Source organism: Centruroides vittatus, unplaced genomic scaffold (genome assembly GCF_030686945.1).
Source record: "Centruroides vittatus isolate TY-2023 unplaced genomic scaffold, ASM3068694v2 contig_1114, whole genome shotgun sequence".
Classification (NCBI taxonomy): domain Eukaryota; kingdom Metazoa; phylum Arthropoda; class Arachnida; order Scorpiones; family Buthidae; genus Centruroides; species Centruroides vittatus.
This window is the reverse complement of record NW_027120716.1, coordinates 417,101-443,136: the sequence shown is the minus strand read 5'-3', so window position 1 is coordinate 443,136 and position 26,036 is coordinate 417,101.

Genomic DNA, 26,036 nt, shown 5'->3' with positions numbered 1-26,036 from the left:
TAATCATTAATCAATAGTAATTTGAAAAAAACATAAAGTTTCTAAGTTTGTATAAATAATTAATTTTTAATTAGTTAATTAATTTACTTATTAACTAATTTTCAATCATATAAATAAATTCTCGTTTCTTTTCATTCATTTTTAAAATAATAATAACAATAACTTGCTAACTATCCCGGAATATTTATAATTTATAGACCTAAAGAATAAAAAATTTATTAACAAATTATTATTATTATCATTTAAAACCATATTCTTAAATGTTTTAAATAAAATGTAATTAAAAACGGTAAAATTTCAATAAATATATTATAAATGAAATGAAATTACAGAGTAACCATACATATTCGTTTATTACTTATTTATCATAAAATTATATATAAGTAATGAAGTATATAGAAGCCATGTTATTTTTAATGTATTAGAAAATCGTATTACAAATTTCATTTATTTATAATTTTTGAGAAACGAATTTACAAACGATAAATATCGTTAATTTAATATCCGCATAAGACATTGAGTAAATTATAGATAAAGAAACGAGAATTATTTCCTGGAAGTAAAATTACAATTCCTTTTGTTTGAACAAGGAATGACAAAATTTCTGGAAACAATGTTTGTGCACTCGATTGTCTCTTTATTGTCTGAAGTTTCCCTAGCAACCGATGACGTCAAAATTGATATATTTTTCTATTTTGAATTGAAATATTCTTTTAGACAGTTTTATGAAAAGGAATATTTTAAACTGGCTTCTTATTTTTATATTCTTTCCTCTTATCTGAATGATTTTCACTTTTGTTTCTTCGTATTGGCACATCTCTCAAAGAGCGAAATTATTTTAATAATGCATTAAAAAATTTGGGAATATTTAAAGTATAATATAATTATAAGAGAAAATGTTTTAACTAATGAAATTTTCGTTGAGTATTATTAGCTTAACAATAGCATTAGAGCAGAAATGGAAGTCAAGAGAGAGATAATTAGTCGTGCATAGAAAACAGTTATCGTCTTCACTTCCTAAAATCTAATGATTTAAAAAATTGTTTTAGTTTTACCTATTTAAACTTTTTATATTACAAAATATAATGCTTTATCAATCCAATGACACTTTTATATCTTAATTTTTTCCATAAACGATTTTAAAAAGTCATTTAATCTTTAGCTTTTTTTAACGTGCAAATTAATAAATTCATTTAATGATATTAATTAATATTTAATTATCTCCTTCATTTAACATATTTATGATCTATTAATCTCGTAAAATTGTTCATCTAACGAGTAAAATTTTAACTTTAATCATTTATTTATTAATTTTTATTAATTATACGAACTTAATTTAATTGTTTTCGTTAACATTGTTATTGATCGCTTTCTGCCTGTCTTTCCTTTCTTTTCTTCTAATATTTTTAATTTAATTTTATCGTTGTATAATTTATAAAATTTAAGAAATCGTTTATATTAAAATAAAACAAAATTTTAAATATATTATTTCATTTAAATTTTTAAATAGTCGACATTAACTGAATTGTCATTATTATAATTATTTAAAAGTCATAAGATGCTAATAGTTTCAGTTAATTTAGTTTTGTATAAAAATGATTTAAATATTTTCCAAATTAAAATGTTAAAGTAGTGTTTTAGGTATACGTTTAATATAGAGTAATTAAAGAAAAATTGATATAAATTAAATAAAATTACTGATCTATAAGAGAATGAGAAGCTATAACTAACTTAAATTTTTAGTTATTTACATTCATAATTCAATTTGGTTAGAATAATTATTTATTAAATAATATATAGATTATGAGAAGCGCTATTGAAATGCTCTTATTATTTATTTCTAAACGTCTTTCTTTTTCATTAAAACTAAACTAAGCAAAGATTTAAACTGTTACAGAATTAGAAAGCGAAGAAAGAAGGAAAAAAGCATAAAATAACTTTCAGTACAAAGCAACATTTCTACAAACAAATATTCACCAATTGTAAATCCTATCAAATTAATTAGTAACGTTCTCTGAACCGTTAACAAATATTTCCTTGATTTCACGTTTCCTTCCGCTTCTCAGAACTTTAGGGATTATAAACATTAAAGCTAATTACTGATCAGGAAATTAGCTTGGGAAAAATGATGAAAGAATCATACTTTATACAACAACAATAAAACTGATTGATGGATTAATTGAAGCATTTTAATGTATACTTTCTTTTTTTTATTTTTAATATTCCTAGAAGAATTTTAATAATATCCTATCAGTAATTAAATTATTAAAATTCTTGCATTTTATAAAGTTAAAAATTAAAGTGTGTAAATCATCCTTCAACGCAATACATAAGCTTAGTAGAAATAAATAAATATATAGCATTATTCCTACATTTAGTTTTCAAAATTTTTCTAGAATAATTGATGATCTTTAACGGAAGGGCATTTCAAATGATACTTTTTAGATGTTTTAGGCATGTTTAGAAAGATAGGAGACTCTACATTATATATAATATTTTAAAAATTTGAAAATGGATATTAGGAGTAACGGAAAGCGCCCAGGAGACAATTGATTGAATACGTCGTTGAAATATATGGTAACTTGAGGATTGCATAGCAGATCTTGTAAATAAGTATATAGATATATATTTTTATATGTTGCCAAGATATATGTTTATGTTATTATTAAAATAAACGAATCATAAGGTAAAATACAAAAGAAAAGCAGATAAATTGTAATATACAACATATATATATATTAATATATATTTTATAACACATATATATAACATTTAAATGATATATATTTATTCATTATTAAAATAAATATATGTCATTTAGATAGATAAAAGTAAATAACGAAAGTTTTATTTTATTAAATAAATATTAAATAAAACTAGAAAATGCAAATAAAAGAAAATAAATAAATAATTTCCAATAAGAAAGTAAATGTCGTCGCTAGAATTGAAATATAAATTGTTGTCAGCTTAAAAGCATTTAAAATATAATTTATTTTCATTTTAATCTAATTTTATAATTTTATTAATATTTATATGACAAAAATTATTTTAATTCATATAGGCTATAATAATTTTTAATAGCAAGATGTGATTATTTCCTGTACTGTACTGTACATATAATATTAGACATCTCCTCTTTATATTATTCATCTAAAAAACTTTCATTCTAATTATTAATTATGTCGTTCATATCATTTAATAAGTTTATCATATAAAATAAATTATTAATATATACATATTAGCCCTGCACCAAGTGTATTAATATCGAAATAATCAATACAGAATAATTACGGTAACTTGTATCAGAGATAATTTTTTTTATTAAATTTATCGAATACTTTGCCATCATTAGATAGGTAACATAATATAAAGGACAAGAATTAATCGATTAGATAATATCCAGCAACACGTGCCATTATCGATGACCGTGGTCAAACAGTCTTAGCAAAGATTGAACACGAAATCGCTCGTCTGTATAGACAAGTCAACCACCGCCTATCGCTCTCAGACAGATGGACTTATCGAGCGACAGAATAAGACTGTGGCATATATGTTGACAATGTATGTGGATATAAACCAAAGGAACTGGGCGATATCTTATCTTTCATTACTTTTTGTCTATCATACATCACACAGAGTGTATTCTTTGTCTTCTCTATTCAATGACTGCATTGCCAACCTTCATACTGGATGTTCTTATAAGTAAAACCTGTCGGATCCAATGGAAGATTATGTGAATGGTAAAGTTCGGTAACTCAATAGAGCAAATAACTTTCCGAGACACAGAATAATAGTAATTCAGCTACGTTGATTTTATAATTTACTATTCTAGAAATTTTATTTGAGACTAACATCAAAACCAAGAGTGTTTCCTCCAGAAAAGACTACAATAGTTAAAATATAATTTAATATTTTAAAAAATCTTTCAAATTATTCGTTTTTTTTTGACAAATTTGCTGATGAAGTAATTGATTTAATACTTTAATTATTTTATTTATTTCCTCTTATAATTATACTAAAAGAAATTTAAGGAAATTTTTATCGTTTATTAGTGAAAAGTTTTCGTAAATTTGTTTAAATTTAATTAATTATTTATCTAATAGTTATTTGATTATAAAGATTATGAGCACATAAACACCACATTATATATAAATTTTTTAGTATTTAGAAACTTTCTTAAAGTTTTTTTTAAAAAATTTATTGCTGTTTTATAATACTGTATATATAATTTATAATTATGTGTTCACGCGCGGATAAATATTTATTATGCATTATAAGCATATTTATTTTGCAAGAAGAGACTTGATCATTTGCATGTTTATCAATTATTTCAGCGTTGCTATAACCGTAGAATAAATAATTATGTATTGATTAATTTGTAAACTGTGTAAACACATTCGTCACTTGTTCTATTAACTTACAAGGGGTTAAATATTCTACATGCAAATTAATTTGCTTTTATTTTATATATAGAAGATAGCACTTCGTTTATATTTTATGTACTAAAATATGCAAAAAAAATAAATATATATATATATATATTATTAAAAAAATAAATTATTTGAATACGTTTATAATATAAACTATATTTTAATATTTTAAAATCTAAAACAAAATTTTTATAGATATATTTTTAAAGCTGAAAATCTCTTGCTTTTTTCAACACGGTTTCTAGAATTTGAAAATCGATACCCAAAATATTTGATTTTATAAAAACTTAGAATTTTATTTAGTAAGGTTTAAAAAATAAATTTACAAAAAGAACCTTCACTTTCGTTTGAATTTAAATAATATAATTTCTGTAAATTCTAAACGAAATTTTTATTTGTTTTTTTTTTATTTTTGGTAATTTATTTTCGAATTTTTATGAGTGAATATATTAAGAAAATTAAATTATGGAAAATTCTTCAAGCTGTTTTTCATATCCTTTTTTTAATAATAATAATAATAATCCAATGTTTTTTATTATTATTACTATTATCTGAAGTTAATAATAATTGAGTAATACTAAACAAATATCATTTTTAAAATAATAAACATCTATCTTAGTAATTTTTGTTGTAAAAACTATATTTACAATTTAATATAAAAAAATCCAATAAAAATAATATTAAAAAATATAAAAAATTCTATACACAAAAAATACAGAAAATTGATTTTTTTGTAACGATTTATTCGACTTTTTTTTATAAATAAATAAGGAATACTCGTTTTTAGTATGGTCAAAAGCATACCGTAACTATATAAAGTTCATGCTTTTTTTGATCATATAGTTCTGTAATAGAAAGTAAATTAAATATTTATTATTTAAAAAATGCAACTATATATATATATATATATTCATGAAACATTCAACGTAATCTTATTCCTTTCTTATGTAGAATAATAAAAACATAAAACGTTGCAAATTACTTTTCTGTGAAGTAAAAAATAGAATATTTTCAATTTCATTATACCAGAAATCAATTTTGTATTAAAATATATATATTTTTGGGAGGATATAAATATTTATTTATTTTTATTTTTACTTTAAACATAGAAAATAAAATGTAATTTATATACCCGGTAATATGCGAATTGAAATGAAAATAATTTTAATATATATGTGAAGTGTACTGTATCCATTGTTATGCCTGAATTTATGTAACTAGATATTGTTTTTTTCTGTTAAAACTTATTTTTTATGTTATATTTTCTATGAATTCAATAAAAATCTTGGTTAAATATTAACTTTTATCATTTATAATTGTAGGAAATTATAGGCTACATTTTTTTTCGATATTTTATTCATAATACATATTTAAATGAAAAGTTTATTGAAAAAAATATGAAAGTAGAATATATAATATTTTCATTAAACGGTTTTGCAAAATTCTATCCTTAAATGATTTATATCCCAAAAATCATTGAGTTTCAAGTTAGTACTTTAAGGAGGGTAAAAGGATCGTTCAACCACACTTCCTTAGCCTTACCTTTTAGTGAATTGGTCGTGTATGTGTGGTCTGGCATTGTCGAATAACGGGAGCACATCAATTGCTGTACAGGAATCGCCATTCACGTGTTTTTTCATAATCCCATTGGCAAGTTTCCCTATTCGAAGCTAACATAACCTTATCTGAAAACGTTTCGTTTCTTTTTTCTCCGTCCATTTTTGCTTTAGGCTTTTATTTCACGGTCGAAATATAGAGCCCATACATCATCTTCTGTAACGATTATTTTCAGAAAAGCACCTTTCCTTATCAGATAGCTTTATAGTGTTGCTACAAATTTCAGTTGTGTTGTTCTTCGTCCCTCGTAGAACTGATATTTCCCTGATAATCGTCGATTATACTTTAAGCTGTGGATTCTCCCCTCTTCAATTTTCATGATCATTATTGGAGATCGTGGCTGTTTCGAGACGACTGCTCTTTCCACGTTTACTAAATTCCTCTTCAACCGTGCACCGGAAATGGCTGATCCATCTGGTATCTTGACAGTAGAAAAGAGTTTCTTCTCCATAAACATTCAAAAGCCTACGATAAATATTGGATGCATTTTCACTCTTTCCTTTGATAAAAATTCTATTACATGTTCCTTTAAACGTTGTTCTCATTTTATGTTAATAAAGAACCTCTGAATCCCACTGCATGAATGTTAAGGCATTTAAATTTGTTATCCATCGTTTATGATATACATTTAAAAAGTAAAATTATCTACTTTCAGTTTTTATATTCCAAATTACATTTTTTAGATTTAATAAATAATTTTTAAAGCACTAATTTATTATTAAAATGTTTATTTTATAGAAAAAAATATTCCTTAGAGATGATACAAATTGAATTCATCTGTTGAAAATTTTAATATATAAAAAAAAGTAAAATAAATGAAAAGCTAGCGAATAAAACTGATAAAAGCTACATTACATAATTTGTTTTAAATATTTATTTAATTAATTTTTATAAATAAAAAATAATAATATTTATTTTCCTCGTAATTTGTTCAAACTATTAATTATTTTGTTTTATTATTAATGAAAAACAAGCCATTTGAGACTTCTATAAATGGAAAAAAGTTAAAAGATAAAAGTTTTTGATTAAAAATGAAGAAGTTTTAAAAATTTAAGAAAATTTTATATAAATTAATTAATTAATATTTTATGAATTAATTTATATATTTTACAATACAAATTTACTAAAAAATGAATTATGAAACATAAATTTTAGATGAAAATCCGAAGAAATTATAATTATCAAATATGGCATTTTAAAATTTAATTTGAAATTAAAAATTAACAATATTCAGAAAAATTAATATTAAAAAAATTCTTTGTAAAATCTAAATTGCCGGTTTGTTTAACATACAAAATGAATTTTACTTATCGAATTGAATCATCAACAGAAAACAGTCAAGAAAACTATTTCATATTAACGTCACTCCTTATTATTTTTTTTATAAGAATATCCATTAATATTCATGACAAAAATACAATCAAATTTATCATCCAAATTTGACGTGATTAAAAATAATATTCTAAATAGCCAATAGCTATAAAAAAAGCTTAAAAGTAAACAAAGCAGATACAGTATTAAGATTTGTTCTGTCGCAAAAACTATTTAATGTTCTTTTACTAAAATATATTATTAAAAAAATAAATAAATAAATTTGAATTTTTTTAACAGTTGAAACATTTCAATTAAATTTTTTATGAAAAAAATGAAATTTATTCTTTGTTACAGCTTGGAATTTTTAGTAGAAAACATTTCGTTTCTTTTAAAAATTCGATATTAAACGAAAGAATGCGAAATTATACAAACAAATTTCAAGTAAGTTTATATAAATTAATTTCACTTTTAGAATAATCTATTGCTGTAATGTTAATTTAAAAGCATACTTCTTGAATAACGATGCTCTTGAATTCTCGAGTTTATAATCCAAAAAGTAATATTACATTTTCATAAAAAAAAAAAAGCTTTCTTTGCATCTCTTCAACGTGTTCCGAATTCTTCTCTCCTTTTAAAACCTATTTTAAATTTCGAAGAAAATTGCATATATACCTTAAACATAGAGCTAAGAATAAAGTTACATTTTCGTATAAAATTTCAAATTATTTTCATAAAAGGCCACCCGCTAATAAAATATATATTATAGACTTAGTATCCTATTACATTTTGTTAAATATTATTTTTTAAAGTTATTAAACTAACTACAGCAAAGCTTATTTTAATAAATGTCGAATATGAGAGCTTCTTAATATAAAATAAATTAAATTTTCTAAAAAATTCTTTCATAAGACATAAAATATAATTGAAATTTAATGTGATGTTAAAATGCTATTTCTGGAAATTATATTTTAGTAAATAAATAAACTTAATATTTTATTTAAAATTATATATATATATATTTCTTTTAAATTATTTTTCTATATTCTGATTGATGAGAATTAACTTTAAAAAAATTCATATTTTGCATGATAATTTTGAAATAATAAAAGCATCATCGCAGTTTCATAAGTATCAGCAAATAATTTAAAAAAATAAAAATGCATTTTTGTAATATTTGTAATAAAAGCTTTATTTTAAAATAAAAAATAAGTAAAAAAAAATTGTAATTAAAAGATTAATTTAAATTTTTAAAAAATTCATAAATTATACATCATTTAATTCTTTAATTTATAATTTAAAAAATTCATCTCAGTTAAAATACTTTAAAATTATTTAATTTTCGAAACAAAAGAAAAAGAGAAAAAAAACTACGACTTTTAATTGAGAAATTTTTCTAATCACTCATCTGTAATCATTGTACTGTAAATTAATTACTAAAAAATATATATTTTTTTTTTAGAAATTTTGAATGAAATCATATCTTGATATTCAAGGCGGTAAAGCGAGAGAAGGAAAAAAAAAAAAAAAAACGTGTAGGCCTGTGTTATTTGAGTTCGAAACAATTTAAAGGTAAAGCAATGATAAATGAATAAAAAATTATTACAAATTTTATCAATTTTCATAAATTTTTAAAATAGATCTGCTTGATTTCAGAAAATCATTTCAATGGTGAGTAGATGGAAAGGGCCTTGCAGCCTCAGAGATATATTAAAACCTAGATTCAATATATCTCTAAGGCTGCATTGATACTATAGGCGGGAATCGATTTCTTGTTAATTCTAGATTTTATTATTATTTGTCTCCTAGGAAATTTCTTATAAGAATATAAAAGGAAGTATGTTATTGAAAATTATTTTTATTTCTTAATGCTTCTTAATGCTAAATTTCTTCTATACGCTATGAGATATATTAAGAATGAAAATTAAGAGCTTTTCATATCCAGTTTTCTATCTAAAAGATCTCTCTACCTGATTAATATGTAATGAACAATATATTAAAAACGAAAACGTTTCATAGCATCAATATAATGGCTCAGAAAATTTTTATTTCTACAATATTTTCTTTAGACGAATAAGGTTTTGATATTTTATGACTTCCAATTATAATTTTAAATCAAATACCTTTTAAAATTAGATTATTTTAAAATAAATATATTTAATATTTTAAAAAATATTTTACTTTTGTCTCCTAGAATTATTACACTTGAGTTTTATATTTATTCAATAATTTTGAATTTATAAAATTTACAGAATTTTGTTAATATAAAATTGTATATAAATATAAGAATTTACCAGTCAAGTAATTAAATTTATATAAAAATTTTTAACTTACCTGATATGAACGAAACAATTTTAAATTTTAAATGATTTGAATATAATCCTTATATTAAATTTTTTTTCAAAATGTGTCCAAGACACTTCAGATAATGTGTATGTTGTTCGAAATCCTCACAAATAACTTCAATCTGTAGGAGATTGTGCGAACGAGTGACGTTAAGATACTTCAACATTGATGTTGGAAATGTCACTAAAATAATGTACAGTACTTTATTGTCTACGATAGGATTATATTGATAACAAAAATTTTTATAATTCTCGAAATTGTCATCAAAATTTTTCTTTATTTTAAAGTTTTTGCAAGAGAAATTTATTGTAGATATTTAATTAAACATTAAACTTTGTAAATTATCAAACTATCATTTAAAGCATAATTGGATTATCTACTTTTTTAAGTTTAATACAGTATTAAATATCAAAACAGTGAGAATGTAAGCATAGCTAATAGACGTTTATTTCGAATTATATGGATTTTATCTGTTTGTCTTATAATTTTTTTTCCTTGTACTGAAATTCATCAAAATCTCTTCAACTATTTTCGATATTGATTGTGAAGAACATAACGATTGATACTAGAAAGTATCTTTCAGCATCGATGTAAGAACAAATGGTTCTAAAATTAATTATTACATCACCTTTTATAAAAATTTTTATTTATTTTTCATTTAATAAAGAATAATTTTATATTTTAATGGTAAAAAAGTAAAAATTTAATGTTAATAAAAATGTAAGTAACTTCGAGAAATTTGTTATTAGAAATTACGATTACAAAATTTTAAATTTAAAAATATATTGAATAATATAAAAAATGGTTAGCGATTTAATTGAATTTTTTTAAAATAATTTATTTAAATTTTACAATAACTGTTTCGTGTATTTAAAAATATCTTCATTGCATTAAATATAGCTGCCTTTCAATTAACATTAAAACTAAATTATAAAAAGAAAAATTACAATTAAAATGATTTTAATATTGTTATGTTACGAACAGCAAATCCGAATATGCAAATTATCCTGTAGCTTATTTTTTTTAAAGTATAAATTAATTGATCATTTTATATTTACTGAGCAAATAATAATATTTTAAAAAATTCAATTAAGTTAGCGTCTATGTAATATTCATTTCACTCAAATTTAAATTTATGAATTAATTTTATATTTATTACATTTTTTTAAAAACATAAAAAATTGAATATTCTTGATTTTTTTTTTGTTCAAATTTTATAATTCTTGCTCTTTTCCAGCAAGTACTTCATTTTGATTAAAATTGAATTCTTATTTTAATTGTTATGTAAATGTGGGTTTTTCTTTTCAAATTGTATAAACCTGCTCTTAAGTAAACACTGGACTATTAATAACTTCAAGCGTGTCAATTAAAAAACCAGATAAACAAAGAATATGCAAATCATTTTACTTTCTTTTTATTTCAGTTTTTTTTTGTTTAGAGCTTATTTTTAATTTCTTTATTCTCTCAAGTTTCTTATTTCCCCTTTTGCTCGTTTATTCTATGAAGAAATTATGAAGAACCTGTAACTTTTGATATATAGTATGATCTGACGCTTAAAATATTACTGAATATATATATTTTTTTAAGTTTAACGTTAAGCTTATTAAAATTTAAAAAGAAATATATATGTATAAAGCATAAAAATTCAGAATTTTATTCTAAAAATTGAACTTAAAAATAAAACCTTAATGTACTTAATGTAAAAAATTTTAGTCTGTTGAATAGGTTCATTTTAATTTTTTTTTTTTTAATTTAAAGTTTAGAAATTTTAAGAAGAAAAACTTTTCATAACTTTTTAAATAATTTATTTTAAAACAATTTAATTTACTTATAGTTTAATCGTTGAATTGTAGGTAAAAATAATTTAATTTTTTATATCGAGTTACTTTTAAACTACAAATCTATATTTAATAATTGGTTCATCCAACGACTATAGTTTAAAATTTTAAATCTGACAGAAAACAGAGAAAGATTGATGGGATGATGCACGAGTATTTTTGATTTATTAATCATAAATCTGTTATATTTGACGATTTATTTTTATCGAATACATAAATTATGTTGTTACGATCTATTATAAATGCAAAGTTATATAAAAATAACCGGTTATAACTAGTTCTAGTATTTAAATTTAGAAATATAATCGAATATATGATAAAAAAAAAAGTGAAGCAGGACAAAAGATCAATCGACCTCTTCGGATGCCAGATATACAAAAAGAATTAGAATTAACTGAAAATATTTTAAAAAAATAATAATAATAAATATAAAAAATGTAATAATTTAAAAATAATTCTTTTGTTTAGAAAGTTTAAAAAAATTAAATTATTATAATTTCATTATAAAACTATACCATTTATTTTAATTTATGTAAAATACAGTATATGTAAAATTAACTTAAAAAAAAACTGGGATAAAAAAAAGAGTTTAAAAAATAAAAATAACTAAATTATATTTTATAAAATTTTAAATTTGAATTTTTATTAAAAAAATAATGAATATTTGTAACTGAATGCAATTGTGTTAATATATTTTAATCTAAATTATATTTAATCGTTTCAATTTTACCTCCTGTAACAAGATATAACCTAATAAACAATTATTATTTGTTGGATAAATAAAATAAATATAAATTTTAAACTTTAATTATGAAAATAGTAATTATTGATTTTTAATTATAATTTTCATTTTTATGTGCTACATTACTTTGTTTCTTATATATAAAAAAAGGTACATTAAGTGAATTTACGTTTAAAAATGTTTTGCTGTTTATCTACAAAAACAAAAAGCGAGTTAAGTTTTTAAAAATGATTAAATAATAGAATTTTTATTTATAAGAAATTAAATTATGATTAAAAATTGATAAATAATGCAATAAAAATTACTTTTTTAAATAAAATATAAGTAGATAAGTATAAATATAATTAGAAAAATAAAATTTAATATTATATAATATATATATATATATATATATATATATTATTAAGTTTTTATTTCTTATTATATATTATATAAAGTTTTCTATATTTAATAATATATATATTGCTTTAAAATATAAAATTACTATTTTGTAAAATTTTTTTACTTGAGAAATATTAAATTTTAAATAATTGAAATTGCAATTAATTTTTATTTGATTATTTTCTAAAGTTTTATAATTGTAATTATCCTAAAAAATGTAATTATTATTATTGTAAGAATGAAAATGAAAATTGACAGATGATAAAAAATCTTAAAATTTTTTTTTATATTTAAAATAATAATTTTTATTTATGATGAGAAAGAAATAAAATTTAATTTTTAATTAATTTAAATAATAATTAATTTTAAAATAAAATGGAACAAAAGTATATTTATATAGATTAAATTGTTTAAAATAATTATTATTTTACGTTTCTTTTATTATTATTATTTGTATGTGAAAATTTAAACGAAAACTAAGAATTAAAAATTAATTACGAATTATTATAAATATTAATATTTATTATTTTAAAAAGTTAAGTTAGTTATTTGCAGAAAGAAAATATTAAAAAGTAATTATTTGAATAATCCTCATTAAAGTTTCACAATTTAAAGCTGCAATTCTCTTACAGTTGCTATCAAAATAAATTGTCCAGTTTATTTATTTTCTTTGGAAGTACTTAGACTATTAAGAATAAGCTTTTCTCCAAAATTAATTGGAGTACTTGCGATTCGACAGAGCATTGACTGTGCAAACATTGATAGTTCCATTACTACTTGTTCTTGATTAAATGTTTGAGTAATTTTAAACTCCTTACAGGCCAAAAACGGATTAAAATTTTCCACAAATCATTATAATATTTCCTTTAATGTTAAAAAAAAATAATAATAAAAGTTCATCGACTGAATATAAATCCTTATATTTGTTAGTAAAGTTGTTTTGGTTGATTTGCAAGTCAACGAAGAGGAAAACAAAGAACACTTTAATTCTCTACTACTTTAATGGCACACAATGTGTTTATAGAAACCATAATCGGAATGAATTACTTATCCACTACAACTACCTTAATGCATTATGGAAGGAAACTACTTTCTTTGTTAGCTTTGGTGAATAATGCATGTTTTTGTGCCAAGTCAGACCAATTTAACCAATAGAACAAGAGTTATTGAAGATAGATATAATTAAAATATACTTTTTTCGAGGGTGTCCCTTTAACTAAAAATCTATACAACTCAATAATTCTATATCAATAAATGTGGCGAGAAAACAAGAGATAAACATTTTTTAAAACAACTTTTAATACATCATTTTCTATAAAATTACAGCATCGTGTGATAAAAGTGAATACAAAATCGATACAAATTTGGCTCTTTTTTTTCCTTCTTCACTTCATAAGTTATTTCACAAGGTTATTAAACAAACAAGAAAGGTTATAATTCTAGAACTCTGTTACATAGGTAGTTATTTTTTGTTATTTTTTTCAAATGAAGCAATATTGAAAGAATGATAAATGTGTTTTCAATAGGTTCTACATTCCTGCGCGATTTAAAAAATAAAAAACAGGAAAAAAAACATTTCAGTAGAATTGCATATTTACTAGTAAAATTATAATAATAAAAAAAAATACTGAATGACCATTAAGAAGACAAAAAATTTATGTAACAAACAAAAGAAACATGTTATCCGTGTATAATTCTCGTTTTTCTTTATCGTTTAATTAATATAAATTAAAGTAGAAGTCTCAGATTGTAAAATAATTATTTTAATTTTAAATTCGAGATTGTTTCTAGTAGAATTGCTGTTTTCGGAATGAATTTAATTCTAAAACAGACGTGTTTGTGATTATAACAATAGTGAAACTGGCACATTTACTAACAACATCTATATTAACAAGTAAGTATAATAGATCGAAACTTCTATTCCGACTTAATTTAAATTTGTTTCAAATTAATGTTGATCGTGATAAATTTATTCAGCTTTAATAAACGGTATTTCTAATTATAGATTTCTACAATATTTAATCGGTAATACGTATTGATGCTTTAAGAAAATTATGCTTTGAAACGTTCAGACTATAAATTTTTTGAATATTAAATTTAATGGGAAGCTGAAAACTACTTTTTCGGGAAATATACATTTAATGGGTTTTTTGCAAATTGTGTAAAATATGGGATTTTGATGTTGAATTTAAAATAGAAAGCTAGTAAGATATTATAAATGATGCATTACTCAACCTTAATGGTATAATACGTCCGAAACTATAAGACAAAAAATAAATTTTTTTATGATGAAAGAACTACAACAGATTTGATCACTTGTGAAAAATTGGTTTTTTTTTGAAAAAACTAAATTAGACTATTACATTAAATGAACTAATCAGTATTTTAAAAATGCGAAAAATTAAGTTTTTTTAATGAGGAAATTAAAAAGGTAGAATTTTTCGTTTGAAGAATATTTTTAATTTTTTTTTTAAATTTAAATAAATATTTATATCGTTATTTAACGTGTACTTGATAAGATTTAATTGTAAATAAAAATTTTAATTGCTAATAGTGAAGAAAAAATGCAAATAAATGTCAACTCGCTGACATTTACTAAAATATTTGTAGTGTCGTCACGATAAAACTTTTCAAAATGAATCTCTTGCCGGAATTTTTAAAATATTTTTAAAAACTTTTTTTTTTCTCCTTTAAACTATTAAACATCAATAATCACTTTTAAAATAGCCGAAGAAAGAAAAATAATAATCCAATATTATTATTTTTAATTTTTATTTTTCCTTTATTGGAATCAGATTTTTATATGTGAATGCTGTATTTTTTTCTTTTTCGCACGAGTAAGAAACATGCTAAAGACTACTTTTTACTAAAATATATTAAATTTAGAGGAATAAATAACACATTAATTAAATATTAAACAAATCGTTTAATATTTTTTTTTCTTTCATTTTTTTTTAAATTTTTAAAATAAGAAAAAATTAAAATTAAAATTTTAAATTGATTTTAGAATAAAAATAATTTACATGGTTATTATATAATAAAACTCATTTATATACTGTAATTCTAAGTGAATAATTTGCTCTTAAAAAGTTATTATTGATGTGTTTTAGATTATTTATTTATTTTAATTCTAGAATTATACAAATTAATATTGTGTATAAGTGTGTGTTAAATATATAAATTATTTGATTAATCTGAATGATTGATTTAAATTTATAATTGTAAAAAAAAAATTATTTATTTTTTCGTATCGACCTTAGCTTTCTGTATTTTGCTGGAGGCAATGTTTGTTCAGTATCTGCATAAAATGCAAAAAAAGGGGGGAAATCATTTCCAATACTTATTTTGGTAAATTTAGCTTTTATTTTATTTGATTTTCAATTTTTATTTGGCATTGGTAAGTGCGGTTGAGCAAATTTTATCATCAACAAACACTGATTTTAATGTCTCAAGCAGAAAATTAATATTTATGGATATTATTTTTTTAGAATTAAAGTAATATGTGAAATCATTTTCCTGAATCGCTAATAATTTAATATATATATTTTTTATTTTTAAAAAAATTTAAGTATTTTTATGAATATGTTATTATTATTATTTTTAAAAAATCAATCTAAAAAGATTAATTTAAAATTGGTTTAAATGTAATTTGTTCACGAAACTCCAAACGGAAATGATTTATGAGATTCCAAACACAGGCTGTATATAAAAATCAAGCAACGAGTTGCGTAACTTTCCCGGCAAAAGTTAAAATTGTGTGCCGCGCCATCTGTTATGAGATTTTATTTGAAAACGTTTTTATATTATTAATTATTATAAAATGGCAGAAAATATTAATGTTGAAAGTAGGGGTGGATTTTATAAAAACGTTGTAAATGCTAATAACGAGTAAAATCGTCATTAATTTTTGACCCTACTCGAGATATGACACGCGATTCCCTTTACTCCCCGCCCCGTCGACCTTTAACCACCAAAATTTAATCTGCACGAATCCACCTAATACACAAACCTAGCTGCAAAATTTCAGAAAATTTTCGACAAAAGGGTACAGGAGTTATTAAACTTCGAAGGTGAAGAAAATCGTGCCAAATACACCCACACAAACATCCATATATACAGAAAAAAATCCCAACTTTTTTTGCATTTCTCGATGTTTTAAGGTCCCCTGAGTCTAAAACTGTAAAAGTCTTGGGGGAATAATCTTTTGACCGATCGCCATACTTTCCCTCTATGATATATAACAACCGCAAAAGTAAAAAATTGTAAACAGTTCTAAACACTATCATTCTGTATTTATTTAGAATATTTTCGTAAATAATGTATGACAAAACGAACAATTATTTAAATGTATGAGTTTTGGCAGCACTTAAATAATACTTTTATACAATGTTGTGTAATCATTTTCACATTAGATCTTTCAACGTTAAGGTAATTAAACATTTCTGATTTTATAAAAATTTATAACATCAAACATAACTAAAAGCAATGTTTGATGTTATATTAACTTCAAAATTAACTCCATTTGCTAATTTTGGGAAACGACAACGTTTTAATGCATTTACTTTAATGCCTACTTTATGAAATGTCAACAAATATTCGGTCTTCATTAATTTAATTTTAAGAAAAGATTGTTTATAGTCTGTAATTCTAAGGCAAGACATATATGCTACACGTTTATTAAATTTCCTTCGTTCAAAATCAATAAGCATTTCTAAAATAATGCATGTTTTAATTAGAAAATATTCATAACTAGTGAATATGCCTGGCATTGCCTGTAAGGACGAGCATTAAAATGAAACCACATTGAAATTTCTATTATTTCCGGCAGCTAAACAAAGCCCTGTTTAGCCTGTGAAGTATCAAGGGGACGGAGTGAAGTGTCCAATTTTCATGGCACTATATTTTCTGCAGTAGCCTGCAGAGAAGCTATAAAAAATTCGGTGCACACCTGTCAGAGTTTGGAAGTATATAGAACGACAGACAATCAGACAGACACGTTGTATTTTATACAGATTAAGTCTAAATGTATTCATCCCGCACATATTGCATTGTTATTATTTGGAACATGAAGTTATCAGATTAAAATATTTATTTTTATAAAAATAAAAATGATTATATTTTGTAAATAATTAAATATTTTTATGTAATGAATTTTCATTATTATGTACTGTACAAGATAAAAATAGCATAATTTATGTAAGTTATAAGAAGATAGAAAAATTAAAAATTATTTAAAGCACTGAAGGTTCGTGTAATTTTGAAAGGAATAATTAAATCTCGAATAACGAATCTTTAAATAATAACTAAAACAAACCAAACTGGATAACAAAAAGAAGGAATAATATAAAAACAGATGAGAAAAACAATAATTTCTTGGCTAAATCAATTATTTTCATTACTATTCTTGATACATTCTAAACTTTTCAATCTGCAAATTCGAAAATAATCTAAAACGTATCGATTAGCCTATAGATCATTTATTTATTTATTTTATTTCAGATGTGAAATATTCATGTATTACTAGCATTATGAATATATACTATATATTGCATTCTGCATTATTTATTTATTTATCAAGTCACTATGATAAAGTATATGAGGAGGAAAGAAAATTTGAAATTACATTTGAATTTCGTGAAATATATATTTGTTTGATAGCGAATAAAGTATAAATATTATTATAAATTTACCAGATTATATATAAAATTGAAACGTAGCTTCGTTACTCTTTTACACATTTTAACACATTAAAATAATTATTTTACATTAAATAAAATATTTAACAGCTTATTTACCGTTATTATTAATATAATAATGAAAATCTTGACTATTTTACAAATTTTAACAATATTAAACTAAATTTTAGAAATTATTTTAAATGAAGTTTATTTAATAAACTTACTTAAATATATATTGTAATACATATATTTATTTAAATTAAATTATTATTTAATTACAATGTTGAATTAGATAAATTACCTTTTAAAAATTAAAAAGGAATTATATTAAAGGATTTTCCAATCTTATTATTGCAATTATAGTCTATAAATTAAAACTAAAGTCACGAATTATAATACAAATAACAAAGAACAGTTCATTAAACCGTGTTTAAATTTCGACTGGATGTTCTCTTTGTCACAATCGATTGTGTACTTCTTTTACTCTTGTCTTTTGATCCTTCCGTTCGAATTTTCGCTCGGATGGACTTTTGATCGAGTCAACAAGATGATGAATATTCGATTGGAAATCACGTGATGGATAACTTTCTGTAAATAGACGTACACTCCTCAATACATATAAATGGTATGCTTTGCAGGTTTTCAGATTCAAACATTTATAATTTGATTTAACATTTCTTAAAATGATGCTCCTACATCAAAGTCTTGTAAAGATGACAGTAAAAAGCACTGAAACTTTGTTAATAAAACTCGTACAAGAATATCAAAGAATATCTCAGATGTAAATGTTATGTTTTATTATAAACAAAAGTAAGTATTAGCGTATCTTATAGATAAAATAATTTTCTTCAAATATTGAATAGAAATTATTTAAAAAATTAACCAACAGACCAACAGAAAATAATTAAAAATAAAACCAACAGAAGTTTCAGAATAAATATTACAGAAAGTATCAAATTTTATGTTATAGGTTTTATATAGTATTTAAGATATAAACCGTATCTTAAATACTATACCTTTTTTAAGGGTAGTAGAATTATATGAGCTTTATTAATTACAGTTAAGATAAATTAACTAATTATAATATATCAGTATTTATGAAATAAAAGCCGTAGAAAATGGTGACAAATTTTGCAGGTAATGGTAAAAAATTAATAAATTAAAATTCAATTAATTTATTATTCGAACACGAAATTTATTCTGTAAATATGAAATTACGCATACAAATCTGCATTTAAGAATTCGAAGACGTAATCATTAGGTTAAAAAAATTAGGCTGTTTTTAAATTTCAATTGATAAAATTGCTTTGAAAATTCTAGATTTTGTAGACTCTCGAAACTTTGTGAAATAATTCTTTTGTGTGAAGAGGAAATACGATACGGTTTAACGGGACGAAAAGGAAGCAATTTTCCTGTCAAAGTTTTCTTAACGACAAAACAATTTTCTCTGGAATATCCGAAGTGGTATCTAAAGCATAAAGCACTACTTTCTCCTTTTTTAAAAACGAACCGTATTTGGTTTTTAAATCTTGAAGAATAAAATAAGATTGCGTAATTAAAAACATATCTATTAACATATTGTAATATTGTACTAGAAATTGTGAATTTCCATAGTTTTGAAATTGAAAACGATAAGATAAAGATTCCAAGAAAATTTTCTTGAAGTATATATATATATATATTGTCTTGAGTTCGACTTCTTCTTTGGTGTTCAATCTTCTGGACAGTTCCTAAGGGCAATCTTAAGATTTCCATTGTCTATCCTGAATTTCCTTCTTAGAGTCACAGTATAGCTTCCTTTATCTATCATCTAGCACAATCTTCCTTTTCGTTTTGATCTTAATACGATCCTCGAACGAACATAGGTTTTCGTATATTTGACATGAATATAAACTACTTTACTTACAACACGTGTCAAGCACTCCCTTACATATCGGGATAATTTTTTTACGTGACACTTGCGGACTTATAAATTAAATTTAATTAAAATATTGAAGTTAAAATATTTAATAATTACATTTTATTATAATTAATATTAACATTTCTGAAAGAACTTGCGTTGTATCTTACATTCCTCCATTAACAAGATGAGTATTGAGAGAGAAAGACAAATAAGTCAAACTCGGATCTATATTGACATTTCATCTAAAGCACTTTTAGATGAGAAAATTACATTGAAGAAAATACGTGTCGGTGCTATATACTTTGTACTTAATATATTATCGGAATATAATGTAAAGAAGCTTGTCTTCATTAAAATCTAAAATTAGTAACTTTATTAATACCTATTAAGATATATTCTTGAAAGAAACTTCTTAAGTTAGTTGACTTAGTCGCATATTAGTAATGAAGTTGTTCTAAAATCTTCTAACAGAATAACTCATCTTAACGACGAGAAGTAATAGGCAATTGCTTGGATATAAAGGAAGAAACATTTGATACATAAGATAAATTACGAGTTATTCACTGTATTTATAAGAAAGATTCACAAGAATCTTTCTTATAATCAATAATTTGTTATTTTACTATTCTTATTATATAAAAATTATCTTAATTATTACGTCCGAATAGATTTCAATATAACTTACGTAAAAAGGAAAAAAAATTCTTTTCGCCTTTAATAATCATGGAAAATGAATTTTTTAATATTGTGACATACGGATTTTTTCGCTTTTTTCTGCGGATTTCTTCAACTTATTTGCATTATATAGAGAAAGTATCAATGAATATTCTGATCTCTCCTAACAAGGCTTCCCGGGGAAAAAAATAAGATTTTATGACAGAAACCATTGAATACAAAAATTCTGACTCGTTTCCTAAGGGATTTTTATGGTAATAAGAATGTTGAAAATATAAAAAGTATGCAAATAACGAACTCTATAACTATTTCCAAGAAGTTCCAAAAATATGATTTTTATACTTCATTTTAATATTAAAACAAAATTCATGAATTGCGACTTTTTTATATATATATATTTTGATACGGATGCTGATGTAATTTTTTTAAGGTTAAAATATTCGATGTTTAATAAGTTTACTTTTATTATAAACAGTTAAAAAATCGTTTGATGTAAAAACATCGCCAGCTTAACACATAAGATATATCGTTAATCATTTCTAAGCCATTAAACATTTTCTGTATATCGTCTCTTAGGAGATAAGAGGCTTTTCTTTTAGATAAGAGAATTACTAGTCTCTCAAATAAGAAATAATTTGCGATATCTTATAATAAAAAACAACAATAACGCTTTTATAATCATATGATGCATAATGTAATTAATAAGCATTGTTATTGTTATATAAAAATTTTTTTTCCTAAGAGAATCTTAGAAAAAAATTATTTTATTAAAATGCACATTTAATGGTTTTAATAATGCCATTTTATTATTATATCTTACCAGCAACAGATAATATATTATGGTTATTAAGAATTAATACGTTATATTTTTTTATTCCAGTTTCAATACTTTAAAATACAAAAATTCTAGTACTTTAATGGAGTATTCACAATATTAAAATCCTTTAGGAAAAAGAGGAGAATGTGTAGAATACCATCTATTCTTTAAGATAAGCTTTCTGGAGTATACAGACTTTAAAAAGAAGAAAAAAAGAACCGAAATTTTCAGAAAGTAATACCGGATTAGTTTTCATAATCCTGCAACAGTTATTACTAGAAGAGATCGTGCAGCAACCCTCTTGTTGGAGATGCTCAAAGAGAAATTCTGTCTCGATCAACTTGCTTTTTAAAGGAGGTTGAATTGAAAACGTCGAACAATAGGATCGTCTCGAGAAACCTTCTAATATTTCAGTTGTAGATTAAAAACTTTTCTTAAAGTAAACTATGAAAAAGATAATCTTGGGATCGTGAAATATTTAGAAACTTTGTTAAGAAGTTTTGTGAATGGAAGATTCAATACTTAAAAGTAAATATCGGAGTTTATAAAAAATTTAATATTTAATGCATATAAAAAGTTAGCAAATAAAATTCTTTTCGTATTCTGTTACCAGATATTAAATGGTTAAACGATCTTTTCACTTCAAATCCCTCTGCTTATCACTGGATTTTTGAAACACATTGTTCAGAGTTAGTTAATAAAACTTCAAATAACTTGGATTGTTTTAATTGATAATTTTTTCAATTAATATTTAATTAAATGTTTATTTTAATTACATTATATTTATTTAAAAACATTTCATTTAACTTTAGCTAAAACGAATATTAATTTATGTCAAGAATTCGTTGGGTAATTTAGACGATTAGCAATATGTGATACTTGATTCGACATTTTTTGAAAAACATTAGAGGAAATCTATTAATTACCGACTGGAAGCGATGAGAAGAGAAAATTAATTAAGAGGCTCCACTAATTAGCTACTGTTTAATACATTAATCAAGAGTTAAGTAGTATGAGTTTTGGGCGTCCTTAATGGGAATAACTTATAATTAACAGGGGTGCAATAGTCATCATCAGATAGTCGAGAAGAGTTCATGTAATGATTAGCAAAGTTACAGCGATAAACGAGAAGTGAAGAACTACTTTGATATCTGTTTAATGTTCGTCAGTTTTATGTAAAGCGTGTTACTATCTTACAGTTTCGTAACCTGTTGTATATATTGAGTCTCTCTCTATTGATAAGAGATTAAAGCTAAATTGCTTTCTATGCAGTATTTTTTCATATGTTTTCCTCTTTAAAATTTTTCTGAGAACTATTTTGATATCTGTTTAATATTAATCACATTTCGCGTGAGAAGCAATGGTGTGTGAGAAGTTGTGCGTGAAACCAAACTCTCTTCTTTAACATTAAACTTCGATATGTTTCCATTTGATAAGACATTTTTATGAATAAAATATACATTTATAAAATTTGATATTTACCTGATACTTAGGTCGGTTCATTTTAAAACCAATAAATAATGTATTATAAAATATACTGCAATACGAAAAAACTAAATGTTAATTTAATATTTGTTGAAAATTTATAATATTCTTACGTAAATTATAAATGTCAAATTATTTAGTTTAACAATTTGCTAATTCTGTTAATTTTTATCATTATACTGTGCAATTTGGTTAATTATTAATCATGCAATCAAATGTATTTTATGTGACTAAATTTTAAACTTTCAAATAGAATTTTTAAAATTCAGTGTTTTTAAAGAACCTGTCTTCGGCAAAGCTGGTGGGCCATCATATTGGATATCAAAACCATTGATAGTCATAGCCCATCTAACAGGTAAGGCAGATTATTTTTCACAAATTCCAAATAGTCGGTGACTGATAAATTTGAGGGAAAGAAATGTTTGCCAATGACAATGACATTCATAAATTTCGCCTACACATTCACGTGCCATTCATTCATGTTGAAAATATCCTCTATGAAATTACTGTACTTCATACGAGCTCAAATACATTTGTTATACCGATTTAGGCTCCAGGTACGCGTAAATGTATAGACCATCAATCGGTTACTCAGAAAGTACTGGAACTAATTTTAGGCCAAAAAATAGTCGCAGTACTTTCTGACAATGGTAATAATATACTGCAGTATTAGGCGTTTGAATAAACCAACATTTTCCGACATGCCGCGATTTATGAATTTTATAACTATATAAAATATCTCCATCATTTTAATGCGAAATACTATAATTTTCTGCATGTACTATACTCTATATATTTATTTATTTATACTTATTCTAAATCATAGATGCCTATGAATATATGTTCACATGACAATTTTTATTACTTCTCCATTTTTGTCGACATACGAAACTAATCTAAACTGTCATTTGCACTTGTCTGTCTATTCGTATAAACTGTCAGTTATTGGTTGCTACCTGAAGTGACTGTCGATTGGATATAAAATGTATTTTGGAAATGACAGTACGAAATTTTAAATTATTTTCTTCTCTTTCACGAAATCAGCATAAAATAATATTGTAATTTACTTCGAAGTTTTCTTATTTTTTACTCGATGACTCATCCTTCAATTTGCATAAGTAAAGTTCCGTTTAAAATATAACAATAAAATGAATTAAAGAGTAACAAAACTCTCTAAACAGATAATCTGTTTAGAAAATTTCGTTATGCAAAGAATCTAAATAAAATTTATCTACAACCAACGTTGTTTATGGAATTTTGCAATGAGGATAAACTATAAACTGGACTTAAATTAGCATCTATATTTTTACAATTTTTACCATTTTATTATTTACTCAGAATATTTTTCAGTTAATTTATAAAATTATTAAACAACTCATTTGAAACATAGCCTATACTATAATTATTAAAAACCATTAATTAGACTATGACTAAGTAAAAATCCAATGAAAAATTCTTGGGGTTGCTCGCTTTACATTCGATTCAGGGGCCTCCTAGAGCAGCAAGCTGACGCCTTTACTTGGCCATCCGGCCGACACTAGCTGCTGTTTAAAAGAAATTATCGAATTAGAATTCGAATATACCCGTAAAAATTTCTCAATCTGTTAAATCAGAGAATAAATGACTACAGAATTGAAAATTGAAAGGATTTTTTAACTCGGCTCGAACAATCGATACGGATTTCTGTTATAAATGTCTCAGAGAAATAAATCAATTTATGTGTACAACTGAAGAAATATAATTAATTATATAAAAAATTAGTTATAAAAAATTAAAATGAAATAATAAATAGTAAGGTAGAGACTAAATTTAATTTTTTCTTATACAATATGTTTGAAAATACAGTTTAGATTTCGATCTATATTAAAAAGAATTATAATAAAGATATTTTAAAATTAAGATTTTTTCTGTATGTTTACAAAAATCAATTGATATTATCTATTTATGAAATTTTTACACATTTATTTTTTCCAAGGCGAAAATCCATATAAAGAGAGCGACGAAGATAAATAAACCAAGGATATTCGTAATTATAAATCTTTTTCTATATTTATTGATAGAACTAAATTATTTACATATTGCCGTTACATCAAAGTTCATAAGAGATTTATTTGAAGATATAGTCACTTCCAGTATATAACATATAAAAATATAAATTTAAAAAATAATTGAAAAGTTGATTATGATAGTGGTCTAACCCAGTTTTGAGGTATTGTATTTCACAGTACAATTCCTACCGAATAATTTAGTTCTATCAATAAATGTAAAAAAAAAAAAAAATTATAATTACGTATATCCTTGGTTTATTTATCTTCGTCGCTTTCTTTATATGGGTTTTTCGCCTCGGAAAACATACAAATTTTATAAATAAATAATATGAATTTAAATAATATTATACGCTAGTTTTTCATATTTTGCTAATATACTTATTTTGTTTCCATCAATATTTAATCTAGTAATATTTCATATTATTTAGATATAGTATATTTAATACATGAGAGAACCATTAACTCAGTTTTGACATCGGAGAAGGTTAGACCACTGTTGAGTTCAGCCTTTCAATTTGTGCTTAAATATGTTGTACTTTTTCTTTCAATTACGTAATATATGTTTAGTGGCATATCATTGTATTACGATTTCTACGTTTCTGGGCTATTTTTGTCATTAATTAAGAAATGAATAATACTCGTATTATTTAGTGTTAATTAATAAATATGATAAACGACCAGATGACCACGATGGTGAAAACAATAGTCTAGTACTTCGGGAGACCCAGGATCAAATCTGGGCGGTCGAAAAAGACCAGTAAACGG